The sequence below is a fragment of the Ailuropoda melanoleuca genome, chromosome 1, assembly GCF_002007445.2.
Source record: "Ailuropoda melanoleuca isolate Jingjing chromosome 1, ASM200744v2, whole genome shotgun sequence".
Classification (NCBI taxonomy): domain Eukaryota; kingdom Metazoa; phylum Chordata; class Mammalia; order Carnivora; family Ursidae; genus Ailuropoda; species Ailuropoda melanoleuca.
In genome coordinates, this window is record NC_048218.1 from 148,956,285 (window position 1) to 148,970,020 (window position 13,736).

A 13,736-nucleotide genomic window follows, 5' to 3' on the forward strand; every position below is an offset into this window, starting at 1 on the left:
AGGTGGCTACCATTTCCCAGGGCCCGGACACGGCGGCTCCCTCACCCTTCTGTTTATCTTCTGATATCTGTGCACGGTTTCACGGCTCCCCGCTTTGTACCTCAATACTCAGCACTGGAGATGTTCATTTGTAGAGATCCAGATGTATCTTCCTGCGTCTCAGGCTGATTCCGTGGATGTTCCTGCTGGTCTGGTACCTATCCAGCTCAACTCAGGGGACCAGCTAAAAAAGGGGTCCCCTACTCCTCCTATCTATCAAGATAACATAGAATTATCGACTGTACCTCTATATACTAGCACAGGTGGACACAGAAACATTATAATTACAATTATAATAACATTTACAATTGCTCAAAAAATGAAAAAAAAAACAGGTATAAATCTAACAAAACCTGTATAGGACTATGTTGAAAACTACAAAATGTTGATAAAAAAAAGAAGATCTAAATGAATGTAGAGTCACTTCTTCATGGTTGGAAGACTCAGTATAGTAATGATTTTAATTCTTCTTAAATTGATATGCAGGTTTTAGCACAGTTCCTATGAAAATCCCTGTGAAATGCTCTGTAGGCATAGATACAATTATTCTAAAATTTATATAGAAAAACAAAGGAACCAAAGTAGCTAAAACTGTTTTTAAAATTAAGCATTAAATAGAATTCAGTTGACTTCATATTAAGGCTTATCATGTAGCAGGACTAACCAAGACATGTGGTATTGGTGGAGGGTTAGTTACATAGGACAAGGAAACGCATAGGGAACTCCGAAATAGACCCAGACAAATATGTTCAACTGATTTTTAACAAAGTTGCAAAACCAATTCAGTGGAGGAAACATAGCTTTTCATAAGGGGGGGGAATCTCATCCAAAACCTAACATCTTACATAAAAATTAACAAAACATTTTTTCACGGACTTAATTGTAAAATATAAATGTATGAAACTATTAGAAAAAAAATAGAATTCTTTGGAATCTAGATCTAGGCAAAGAAGTCCTAGACTTGACACCAAAAGCAGGATCCATAAAAGGGAAAATCGACAAATTGGACTTCATTTAAATTAATTTTTGCTCTATAAAGACAGTCAGCTGGATAGCAGTGCAAGTTACAGACTAAGAAAATATTTGCAAACTACATATTTCTGACAAATGGTTATGTATAGAATAAAGAACTCTCAAGACTCAATAGTAAAACAAAATCTGTTAGAGACAGAAAAAAAACGAAGAGACATTTCAGTGAAGATGCAGGTGGCGTATAAGCACGTGAAAACATGTTCAACATCATTACCCATCAGGGAAATGGAGATTAAAACCATAATAGAGTATCATTACATGCCTATCAGAATGACTAAAAAAAAAAAAAAAAAAAAAAAAAAAAAAAAAAAAAAAAAAAAAAAAAAGAAAGAAAGAAAGAATAAGAAAGAAAACGGTGACAACATCAAATGCTGGCAGAATCAGAGAAACCGAATCACTCATACATTCCTCATTATATTGTGGGATGGTCACTATGGAAAACAGTTTGGCAGTTTATTCAAAAAATACACACAAAACTATCATATGGATCAGCACTTAAAACTTATGTCCACACAAATACCTGTACCTGAACGTTATAACAGGTTTATTTATTATAGCCCAAAGTGCAAACAACCTGTATATCTTTCAGCGGGGATATGGTTGAACAAACTGGTATAATCTTACTACAGAATACTACTCAGTAATAAAAACTGAACAAAGTATTGATACATGCATCCGCTGGAATGAATCTCCAGAGAATTCTGATGAGTGAACCAATTCAATTTCCAAAGGTTTCATACTTTACGATTCCATTAATATAATATTCTTGAAATTAGAAAATCCTAGAAATGAAGATGAGTGATTGTCACCAGTTAAGGAGGCAGTGGAAGCAGTAGGACAATGGTATACTTATGGAAAAGCAACATGAGTGATACTTGTGGTGACAGAAATGGTTATCTTATTGTATCTTTATTGTATTATTGCCAATATCCTGGCTGTATTGCATATAATTTTGGAAGACTTTACATTGGGAGCAACTGAGTAAAGGCTACATAAAGTCTTTCTGTAATTATTTCTTAAACTGTGTGTGAAGCTACAATTATCTCAAATTTTTAAAACATTTAATTTAAATATTGATAGAAATACTTTATGAGTAAAAGCTCAGTTTCTGTTGAAGTTTGATTTTTTTTTTTTGAAATCTACTTCTATTCCATTTAGTTGCATGTGGCGACTGGTAAGGGGATGAGCTGTTCATAAGTTTTTACAGTAAAATTATCTAAATTTTCAAAACATAAAATAATCCTTGTTTTGCTTGATCCCAAGACACCAAAATTTCTATGTATTTGTTGAAATCTTCAAGTCTTCAACTCCTTTGAACATGATTACTATGATTTTAAATTGTTGGAAACCGATGATTCATGGAATAAATTTAATTACTGCTATTAATAAGATAGCTTTAGCATATAATTTTTTTATTCAAATGTGTACATATTTTTATTTTATCTCCTTTTAACCTCAAACTTATTTATGGAACAACTGTCCCATTTAAATGCATGTCCCATTTAAATGTTTATTAGTTTGACCTATGGACAATACAGAGCTCAGATCAGGTGTCCCCCAGAGACCGTCCCTTTACTATTTTCTCAGCACAGTAAGGCTGTATGATTTCATTCTGTTTGTGTTTAATTCTTGGCTTATTCATAACCATAGCTTCTATTCAAAGCCAAGATTAATTATAGGTTCTTTGGCAAGTGTAATATAGAATACACTCACTTTAAGAAATGTTTACCATAATACTAACTTTGTGTTATAGGGATTTGTATTTAGACTTCTAAGGGAAACATTACAACATTATTTAGAACACCCTCTTTCTTGCTGTTGACCTTATGAAACTACTTTCTTCCTCACTGACCTTTACATTTTTCCTGAATGCCCTTGGGACACTGCCAGACTATGTTCATAGTCATTGTCATGGGGATGCTTTTGCATCCAAAACACAAACCTCTATGATTAAAAATTGAACTATGTTTTAGAAAATATATGAATAAGGAAGCAGAGGTGATTAACAAGTTGTACTTATTAACATTGTTTTTAAAAATGTCGGGGTAATTTCCAAATTCTCTGAGAAGAGAATAAAATGAAATGAACTTAAATTGCTTTAGAAAATGTTTAATTAGGAACTAAGAAAAATTTCTTGACTTACAGGTTTGTAAAGAAACCAAAATCTCTACTAAAGATGATAAATTTCTTCAACATCTTAGCATACAGTAGCAGAAAATTCTAAATTTTAAAATCCTCTTCCCCTAGACCAGGGTTTCTTAAGTTTGACGCTATTGACGGGGTCAACTAATTCTTGGTCAGATAATTCAGAAGGCATCATGCACATGCAGGATATTTAGCACCATTTCTGCCTCCATCCACTAGATACTACTATGACAATGAAAATGTCTCTAGACATTGCCAAATATCATCTATGGGAGGTGGGGAGAAGTTGCCCAGTTGAGAACTACTACTGTAGATCATTGATTGGCCTATCATATGTTAGAATGGGAAAGTCAGTGTCTAAGATTTTAGGAATCCTCTTTTTCATGCTCAGCAATGACTATATCTGACCATCTTAACTCTACTGCAACATCCAGCCTTGTTTCCCTGTCTCATCCCTCCTTCAGCTGATGTTTTTACCTTATACATCAGTTAAATTTTCCTAGTGAATTTCCTTTTGTCTTTCAATATGATTCTTTCCTACCTTCTCTTCTTTCCTCAAATCTCTCATTTCTTTTTCCTCCTCCCCCACTCTCATTCTTGGCTTAAAAAGTTGCAACAATCAGGCAAGGACATTCCACTGTGTTTTTCTCTGCATATTCTGTTTTCTGTTGTAACAAATGTGTTGACTCAGAAGATAGTCCTTCCAACTAGATTCTGGATTATATCTACCTTTACATTCTTCATGCTCCCTCTTTTCCTTTCTCTTCTGCATCTTTCCTATTTCCTTTTCTAGTAAATTATTCCCAGCAGCATTAAAACTTGTTCTAATATCTGCCATTAAAAAAAAAAAAAAACTAAGAGAAAACCAAAATAAATGTGATTTTACATTTTCCTGCAGGATTTACTACAAATTTATGTTTTACTTTACTATAGAACTTCCCAGTATATCCATCCATACTTTCCTCCTCCTCTTCTTCCTCTTCTTCTTCCTCTTTTTCCTCTTCCTCTTCTTTCTCTCCCTTCCCCAACTTCTTTTTCCCTTCCTCTCCTCCTCCTCCTCCTTTGTTTAAAATATATCTATATCTACTTTCTGTGTATTTACTCTTCATCTTTGTAAATTGGCCCAATAGCAATGATTTCACCGAAACTGGCTTCATTGATGGATTTCAGGTTGTAAAACCATGTGGGCGCTTTACACTGTGCTTACTTGATTTTCCAACATTATTAACACCATTGCCCATTTCTTTTATCTTAGCACCTTTTCTTTTCTTCTCTTTTTCAAATCTCCCTTTCCTGGTTTTTCTCCTACCTTTCTTCATTCTTCTTTATTTCTTTTTATTCTCTTTTATTCTTCATTGTTAGTTCCTTATTTTTCTACCAATTTTTAAAGGTTGGAGCTGCCATTCTGATTTATATTTCACCTTATTTCTCTCAGAGAATTTAAAAAATTTTTTCTTCATAGAATTTATCATCTTTCACAATTCATTTTAAGGATTATAAACCTGCCTTACTCAGAAGATATAAATTCCTTGATGGGTGAAATCATGGCTGTTTTTGCAGAATCCAACACATACCATGGGACAATTAATGTTTTCTGAGTGAGTGAATTAACTAATGAATAAATGTGATCTGAGGAGAAGCTCAATAGCCACCCTAATTTAAGCTAAGTTCCCTACTGACCTACTCCTGATTCTGGAATTTCTGCTATTTCCCTTGTAATAAATAATTTATTCTCCTCATGGAAAGAGAGGAATGAATTCAGAAAACAATGCGTAAGAGGTACAAAGGAAATTTACATGCTTTGCAGGGTTGTCTAGGGCTTTATCTGTTCACATATGTTTAAGAGAATGATGTAAGAGAATAGAAGAGGACGTAGAGGGAATTATATCCTGGGCACTATGTCCTCTATGTTGCTATGATCAAAAAGTTACTGGTTAATGGTTATTATATTGGGAGGATATCTGTGTTCTGTTTCACGTATTATCTTTGTTAGCAATCCCATATTCTCATAGAAAGGTAAAATATCTTTGATATTAATCTCAAACTTCCAATGAGTATCTGTCAAACACAAACACTATAACACACACACACACACACACACACACACCCACACACACACAGCCATTCACTCTTTTGAAGAGTTTAATAAATGGGACAAAGTTTATAGGAGGATTCGAAAAGATCATGAGGAATTCAAAAAGGATAACTAATTGCTTACAGCTCTGTCCTTTTCCCTTCCATTAAACCCAACCAAACATTTAATTTTATCATTGTGATAGAATTGTGAAGTCACTCAACTTAACCATTTTCTTTTCTACAGCATGATCAACTGAGACTGTTGTTCGGTCTACCTTGTCAGCCCAACTGTTTGACTTGACTCTGTCATGTTAGTGACAACAACTAGTTGTGCAGGTAATCTCAGGAAGTGTGGATCTTGGTAGGGGCAACACTAAAGCAGAGAAAAACTTAGACTTAAATATGAAGCCTCTTTTTGCTCTGCCTTCAAATTAACTAATATACTCTTGTTTTGTTTTCAGCTGCTCAGAATTCAAATGCAATTTAGAGAAATGCTTGTTGTTATTTATAATTATTGTTTTATAATTTACTGGAAAGGTATATTTCTTTTCTAATAAACACTTTCTGAATAAAATTGAATCTACTGATAATGTGAGATCTGAGAATTCTTCATATCCAGACCCTAGTCATTGGCTCTATTGTGCCTCAAAATCTCCTACGGAGCTTTTAAAAGATAGCAAGGCCCTATTCCCAGTGATTCTGATTTACTTCTGTATGGGATCTATAACATAGTATTATTTAAAAGTGTCCCATAATAGGGGCGCCTGGGTGGCTCAGTCGTTAGGCGTCTGCCTTCGGCTCAGGGTGTGATCCCAGCATTCTGGGATCGAGCCCCACGTCAGGCTCTTCTGCTGGGAGCCTGCTTCTTCCTCTCCCACTCCCCCTGTTTGTGTTCCTTCTCTCGCTGGCTGCCTCTCTCTCTGTCAAATAAATAAATAAATAAATAAATAAATAAATAAATAAAGTGTCCCATAATAATTAAATGTATAACCAAAAGTGAGAATGTTTTGCAAGGAGTAGTTTAGGGAACACTTCCATCATATTTATCCAAGGCACCTCTCCAATTTGCCAAATTAAAAAGAATGGACCCTCAGATTATTCCCATCCCCGGAGTCACTGTTTTAGGTAGACTTAGTTAAATTTACCTTTTGTTGGCTGATAATAGTAATAAGGCTTTGCTTCTGTTACCTTACATAGCAGTCCATTTTCTGCCTTGTTTATATTATCTCTAGACCTACAGAGATCAACCTATACAATGTCCACTTCTTTCAACTATATTCTATATTGTTGGAAATCAGTGGAATCAGAGACCACAGGCATTTTCTTGTAGGAAAACACAGTTTAAGCATAAAGGCAAACCCAAGAGACCAATAATCAAACAAAATATGGAGGCATTAGGAATAGACTATTTTGTTTATTTTAGTGAAATGAGTTTAATTGAATGATCATTATTTACCTCACAGTCCAGAAATAATTCATACTTCTGAGTTGTGTCACTGGGCTGAAGAGGCAACTGAAATTTATAGGAATTTATATGCTGCATGGGGTTGGGCCAATAGGCAGTTGCATGCACATCTGAGACAGGCAAATTCTAATCTGTGTTCCAGAATGGGAATAGAGCGTGCAGCCATATTTCTCTGAATCAGTCTTTAAGGCAGAGCTCATTCACTTGTTAGCACCCTCCCAGCTACCTTCCTCCCTCCCTCCCTCTTTTTCTCCCTCCCTTCCTTCCTCTCTGTCTCCTTCCTTCCTTCCTTCCTTCCTGTCTTTTTCTTTCTTTCTCCCTTTCTTTCTTTTTCTTTCTTTCTTTCTTTCTTTCTTCTTTCTTTCTTTCTTTCTTTCTTTCTTTCTTTCTCTTTCTTTCTTTTTCTTTCTTTCTTTCTTTCTTTCTTTCTTTCTTTCTTTCTTTCTTCTCTTTCCTTTCTTCCCTTCCCTCCCCTCCCCTTCCTTCCCTCTCCTTCCTTCCTTCCTTCCTTCCTTCCTTCCTTCCTTCCTTCCATCATACCTCCCTTTAAACCACTGGCATTTAACCCTGGCTGCATATTAAAATCACTTGGAGGACTTAAAAGGAAATGTAGATGCCTGAGATTCATCTCTGCTGATTCTAATTTAATTGTTCCAATAAGAACCTGAGCTTCTCTGCCTTTTAAAAAGTTCCATAGCTGATTTTCACATGCAGCCAATATTGAGGAACTTTGTATTGTTGGGGAAATGCTTTTGTTTGGCAATAAAGGAATCATTGAATATATTTCATTTCAACTATTTAATAAATTGATCCAAATATATATATATTTATATGGATGAGAAACATTGTACCTTTTAAGAATAGATTGTTAGACACAGATATAGCCCTTCCCCTAACACTGGGTCTTTCCTTTCTTGGTAACATGTAAGAGATAAGTAAAATCTGCTTTGAGGATCCGAATTACTTTTTTTCTTCTTTTTTTTATGAATTGTCTTTTTTCTCAATTTATTTGATTCTCCAAATGTGAAAACTGCACTCTTAGATTATAATGCCAAGTTAACCAATTTTTAGAACTGTAACCAAGCTAGAAACTGTAAGAAAGATATAAAAAACACTGGTTGTTCCTGCCCTCAAGGAGTTAACACTCTGTTTAAGAATTCCGTGTATAGTTATAAGATAATTATATTAGTAAATAATATTTACTAATATATAAAATTTATGTATACTATAATATATACTATTAAAAATTATTTTAAGAAGTCCGCAGTATTAGCATCTAAAAGAGAGAAGAAATGAGGCATGTTGTAGGAATACACAGAATAGAAACATCATCAGGGCCTACAATAGTTTGTGAGTGTTTCAGAGATAGGATTTATAAAACAAGGAAGACTATGCCCTATGATTAGGTTTTGAATGTTTTCATTTGGCAGAAGAAGGCAGAAGGCAAGACATAGCGGCTGAAAGAGAAGCAGTGTGAAAAACAAGTGCAAAAGCTAGACAGTGCCAGGTACACTCAAGAAAAAATGAATAGCTCATTTAAAAAAAAAATAAGATTTAAAAATGTTACTTGGGATTTCCTTGAAGCATATATAGGAGTCAGTGTTTAGAGTCTTTAGACGTCAGGTAAAGAGCTTGAAAATTACCTCTAATTAAGGGGAGAATTGAAAAGCTTTTTAAAATTTTAAATATGTAAAGGAAATAAGAAGAAACTCTCATTGATTCCCTTGTTTGTAGTCACTCAGACTTCTCTACACTGATATACAATGGATCCTGGCAACATAAGCCCTCTGAAAATTACATCAAAGCTGAATGTCTAGTTTATTGTCAATCTAAACAAAATGTTATTATATTGTATATTTAAAGGTCATAAAATGCTGTCAATGAAGTTTGTGATTTTTTTCTCAGATGAATGTGGTCATGAAAGCAATATGCAGGCAGATGTTTAATATAAAATATCCTTCACTTTCTGAATAAACAACATATGGGACGAGTAGCCATTTTACTTGATGTGCTGAAGTTGAAAATAGTTTGGAACAGATCTGTTTTGATTTAGTTTATCTCTATCATAGCACGATGCCAACCAAGATGTTTCAGCAGATTACAGTAAATATGGGGGCTTATTGTTAATTTCTTTAACTTTAACGCTGCTTTTTAAGTATCCTACTTTGTTCAATGATATGGCAATGAAAGATATATTCATAGCTAGTGGAATTAAAAAAAAAAACTTTTCTAATTAGTAAAGTGATATGTGGGACTTTTATATTCCGAAAAAAAGAGAAAGACATTCTAACCTGGGAAATGTTCGAATCAGAAAATATTATGAATAGGATTGATCTCTTTAATTGCTCAGATCTTGTCCAGAGAAGTAAATTGAGCTCAACTAATCCATTCTGTTCCTTTTTAGCATATTTATGGAAAATCAGGCAATTAAATGATGAAAGAGGGAAAAAATAACTGATGAATGCATTTTATAGTCACATAATTTATTTTTAGATAGAACTTCCAGTGTCATTTTATTGCAGTAGAAAGTATTTCATATCAACCAAATGAAATTTAACATTTAAGTTGCATGTTAAAAATAAAATATATTGTTTCCCCGCAATTCAAACTTACTATATTTAGACAACAAGAATGCTAACTATATAAAATGAATATTTTGGCAGGGAATTGATGGGCATCATGTATTAAAATGCATTTACATTCAAATGTTGTTTTTCTTACCCACCACCACGTCTTTGCCCTAAATAAAAAAATTCATGAAAACATATTTTAAAAATAGAATTACTGAATCTAAGAGATGGAAGGACCTGGAAGTCCCACCAATATAAGACTCTTTTCTAGAGTGCCTCTGACAGGTGGACACCCGGCCTCTGCTTTCATGAACATATAACACGGTGTTTATAGGGACAGGCTGCTGATCACTTCTCTAGGCCACTTGTCCTATTATTCAGCAAATCCTAATTTAGCTCTTTGATAAATGTGACAAAGGAAATAAAATATGTTCATTTATTTGTTCTTTCTGCTAAATAGAAAAGCAAATTGCTAAGTTAGCACAGTTCCATTGCCCTCCTTTCTTGTTGATTCTCTCTTCACCTCCCTCATATGTAAGAACAGCAGATGCTCTCGGCCACGTCTTCTGTGTCTGTAGATGCGCCCCTAAATTACCCAGGCAGAAAGGATCTCCCCAGCGGTAGCCCCAATTAAAAAGATTGCCTACAGATGGTAAATTTCTGGGAATTTGTGCTGGAGAAAACCTTTCTAGACCAAGGTGGGCTTGCCAATAGCCAAAGATACCTTTTTACACTTGTAAGAGGTTTTTCATTCTCTTCGGCATCTCCATGTGAAAAGGACTTTCCCACCTGGGAAGAAGCCTTCTAAGAGAAAAAGTACTGGCTTTCTTATCAGACAGGTGGAAAGTCAAATCTGTCTCCCACATTTATTGATTTTTTGTCATGGACAAATTAGGTAGCCTTTTCAACTTCAGCTTTCTTGGGGGAGAATAGCAAATATGTTCTAAAGAGTAATTGTCCAGTCTATGGTGGATATTATCATATTTCTATACCTGTGTAGAATAAGGCAGTACTCCACCTCAATCTCAATTTAAGGTTCTGAATCTGGGGACAGAGAGCTCTGATTCTCATAAAAGGAAAAAAAGATTTTGAAATCCGCCATGAATTTAGGTTTACCTACACTTTTTCACATGCATACATCAATTTCCCTTTATCTTACTTGTTATTTATAAAAGCACTTTTTGTTCATTTTAGAAAATACAGATACATACCCTGAAAATATAAACGCCTGTGACATACATATTGTGTTTAATGAAATAATTTACACATTACTACCTATGTGACAGTATCTGTAGTTCTTAGGCCCTATGTAAAAAAAAATAGTTTTTAGTTTTTATTAATTTATTCTTAACTTAGACTATCTACACAGAGATAAACAGATGTAAAACAAAAACTTAAAAAAAAATTCAAGTATTTAGTGACTCTTTTGTAGGTTCCATAGAGGTAAGGAGACCGAGATGTGACTGTTAACGTTAACTTCTAAACGTGAACTGCAGGATTCAAATAATATTTTCAGAAACAGATAATTAATTTACATCTAAATGATTTATTATATTACTCTAGAAAAAGTGTTAAATATAGTTCTAAGATTAGTTGGTTCATTTTTGGGAATCAGAAAAGAAATACAGATGATCATGAAGATATAAAAAGTAGTTGATTTCTAGTGTTCCTGTAAATTTCTAATTCTTTTGCATTCTGAATTATTCTGTCTCTTTCTTTTGTTCTTTATTTTTGTTTTTAGTTTTTGATTTTTGTTTGTTTGGCATAAACTTTAAAAGCATTTCTTCTGGATTCTCATTAAGATTATTTTCCTGTTTTCTCAGTATCATTTTAACTAAAAAATCAAGGGACAGAAAAGATCATATTTCAAACATAGTAAGAAATATTCTCATTAGTGTCCCATCAAATGCATAGCATAAATTTCTCCAATTCACAGAACCATTTTCATTGGTGTTTGATATTTTAATTTTATGCTTACAGATTTCAGAAAAAGACTGTCAGAATAGATGAAATTCATTTCTAAGAAAAATGCAACATTCAAGTGTTATGAAAGGTTATATATCATGTAGTTTCTGGTATACGAAGTCATTTGAGTAGCTACACATGGGATTAAAAAAAAAAAGATACACCAAATTATCAAAATAACTTTTACAGATTAAATACTAGAATAAAAGGATATATTCAGAATTATTTTTAGTCAGCTTTTATTTATTATTGGCCAAAAATGGCATTTCAATTATAGAGAGGTTTAAAAAGGCAAGGTTCATATATATAATTATAAAATATTGGACTAGAAATATCCTCAGAAATTGCCTATTTTTTTTTTTTAGACAAAGTTCCTGAGTGACTAGAAGAGGGCCTTGTATCATAAAAGCTTCATTAGGTGTACTGTGGTATCTCCAACTTGTATGTTCTCATTCCTGGGTAGGTGCTTAATGTATTTTGGCTGTATTTTGAGCAATAAGTGATTGCTGTGCCTAAGGTCATATAGAAAGCCACAGCAGTACAATATCCTTGGCCATTCTGGGCCTGTGGTCTCTAGGCCATATATGTCCATGACAACTGGTTATATTTGGTGGATTCTCCCAAAAGTTAGTCAAAGTTTGGGACACAGTTGAGGTAAGAACACACACTGGAGACAGGCTTACAATTCTCCCACTTTTGATATTAACCAGATATTATTGCTACAGGTGCTGTTAATTCAATTATATAGATTCTTGTGTCTAAGTATTTCCACTGCTCTGTGTGTCTAAAATGTCTTTTGTTGCCCTGCCCTAATTATGTGATCTCAAGCAAACTCCCAGGCCTCTGCTTCTACGACAGTTACTATGATATAATGAGATAACTAAAGTTCTGTAAAATAGAAAACAAAGGTTTTATTTCTAACTCCTATTTATTAGTTACAAGATCTGTGACAATTACTCCTCTGAAATTTGTTTTCTTCACTTATAAAATTGAACTTACAGTAGTAATAATTACAGTAAATTTGTATTTATTCCTCATACATCAGTTCAGGTGTCATCACTCAAAGCACTGTTGACTCCACCTACCACCCAGGCAAATGTGTGCTTCCATGCATGCTTTTTTAACAGCACTTACACACTGGTTTATAACAGTTTCTTTGCTTTTTTTCCTCCGCCACTATATAGCAAACTTCTAGAAGGGAAAGATTGTTTTGTTCATCACTGTTTCCCAATAATAGTATGGCATATGGTCTATCGCATGAGCTCCATATATGTAGACCAATGAACAAATTCATAAATCCCCCTTCCATTCATTCAACATTTAATATTTACCTCACACCTATGGTATTCTAGATTTCAATTTTATAATATTGATTACCTGAATCATTGGGCTAATTTTCACCAGGATTTAAGTGATATATGACTTCAAGTTGGCTTACCAGAAGTTAAAAGCAAGACAACAGGCCCCAAATGGAGTCACAGATGCACAGCCCAGGTCCACAGAACTAAGACTTAATTTCTGTACATTTTAGGTTCTCCCAGAAATGGAATCTTAACTCAGTCAATCAAGAATCACCTGATCAGCACTAGTTAAGTAACTTGCTTGATAGATTTCTTCCATTACCTAAAGAAAAGTAACTTTGTAACAACCAACCCACTTTTTTGCCTACTATGACTATCTTGTTCCTGCTTCCTTCTGCCTATCTTCATTTTTTTCAACTACTCAGAGTTTCTTTCCATTTGCTAGACTGGATGCTCCCTGATTCAAATAAGTTTTTGCTCAAATAAACTCTTAAAATATTTAATATGCCTCACTTTATCTTTTAACGTAGAACATCTTCCATATGGCTTACTTTATTAGAACAAAGAATAAGAGACATAATAAGTATGGTTTTCTAGAAATAAGTTTTCACTTGCCATATGTCTGTATTCTACAACAAATGCACTCATTATGATTGAGTGGCAAATTGTCCCTCCATTGGCGTTCTCATTTTCAAAGGTCATTATAATCATTTTTATCCCATAACAATATATTCATGTTTTCTCCATTTATGTTTTGACCATCTTATTTAAGTCAAGACATCCATGGCAAAAAAGAAAGGGTCTATATAATATATAATAAGTTCTAAAATATAAAGCAATGTTTCTAGCACAGAAATGAAGCACTTAGTTAAATCAGCAATTTGGGTATAGAGTTTGACCAGATAACGTCATTATTTTGAAAGAGTTTGGGCTCTGTAATTCTGCTCACAATCAATAATCTCTCTACCATCTGCAAGCCTTCATCCAGCTGATCCTAAATGTACTAAATGACTTCCTGCCCCTTAACTGCTGCCCAACGTTCTTTCTTTTTATGAAGATGAGGCCCACTTCCTTGATTTAATACCACTAACTTTCTGATCCTATCATTTATTTATTGATTCATCACATTCAGCTCTTGAATTT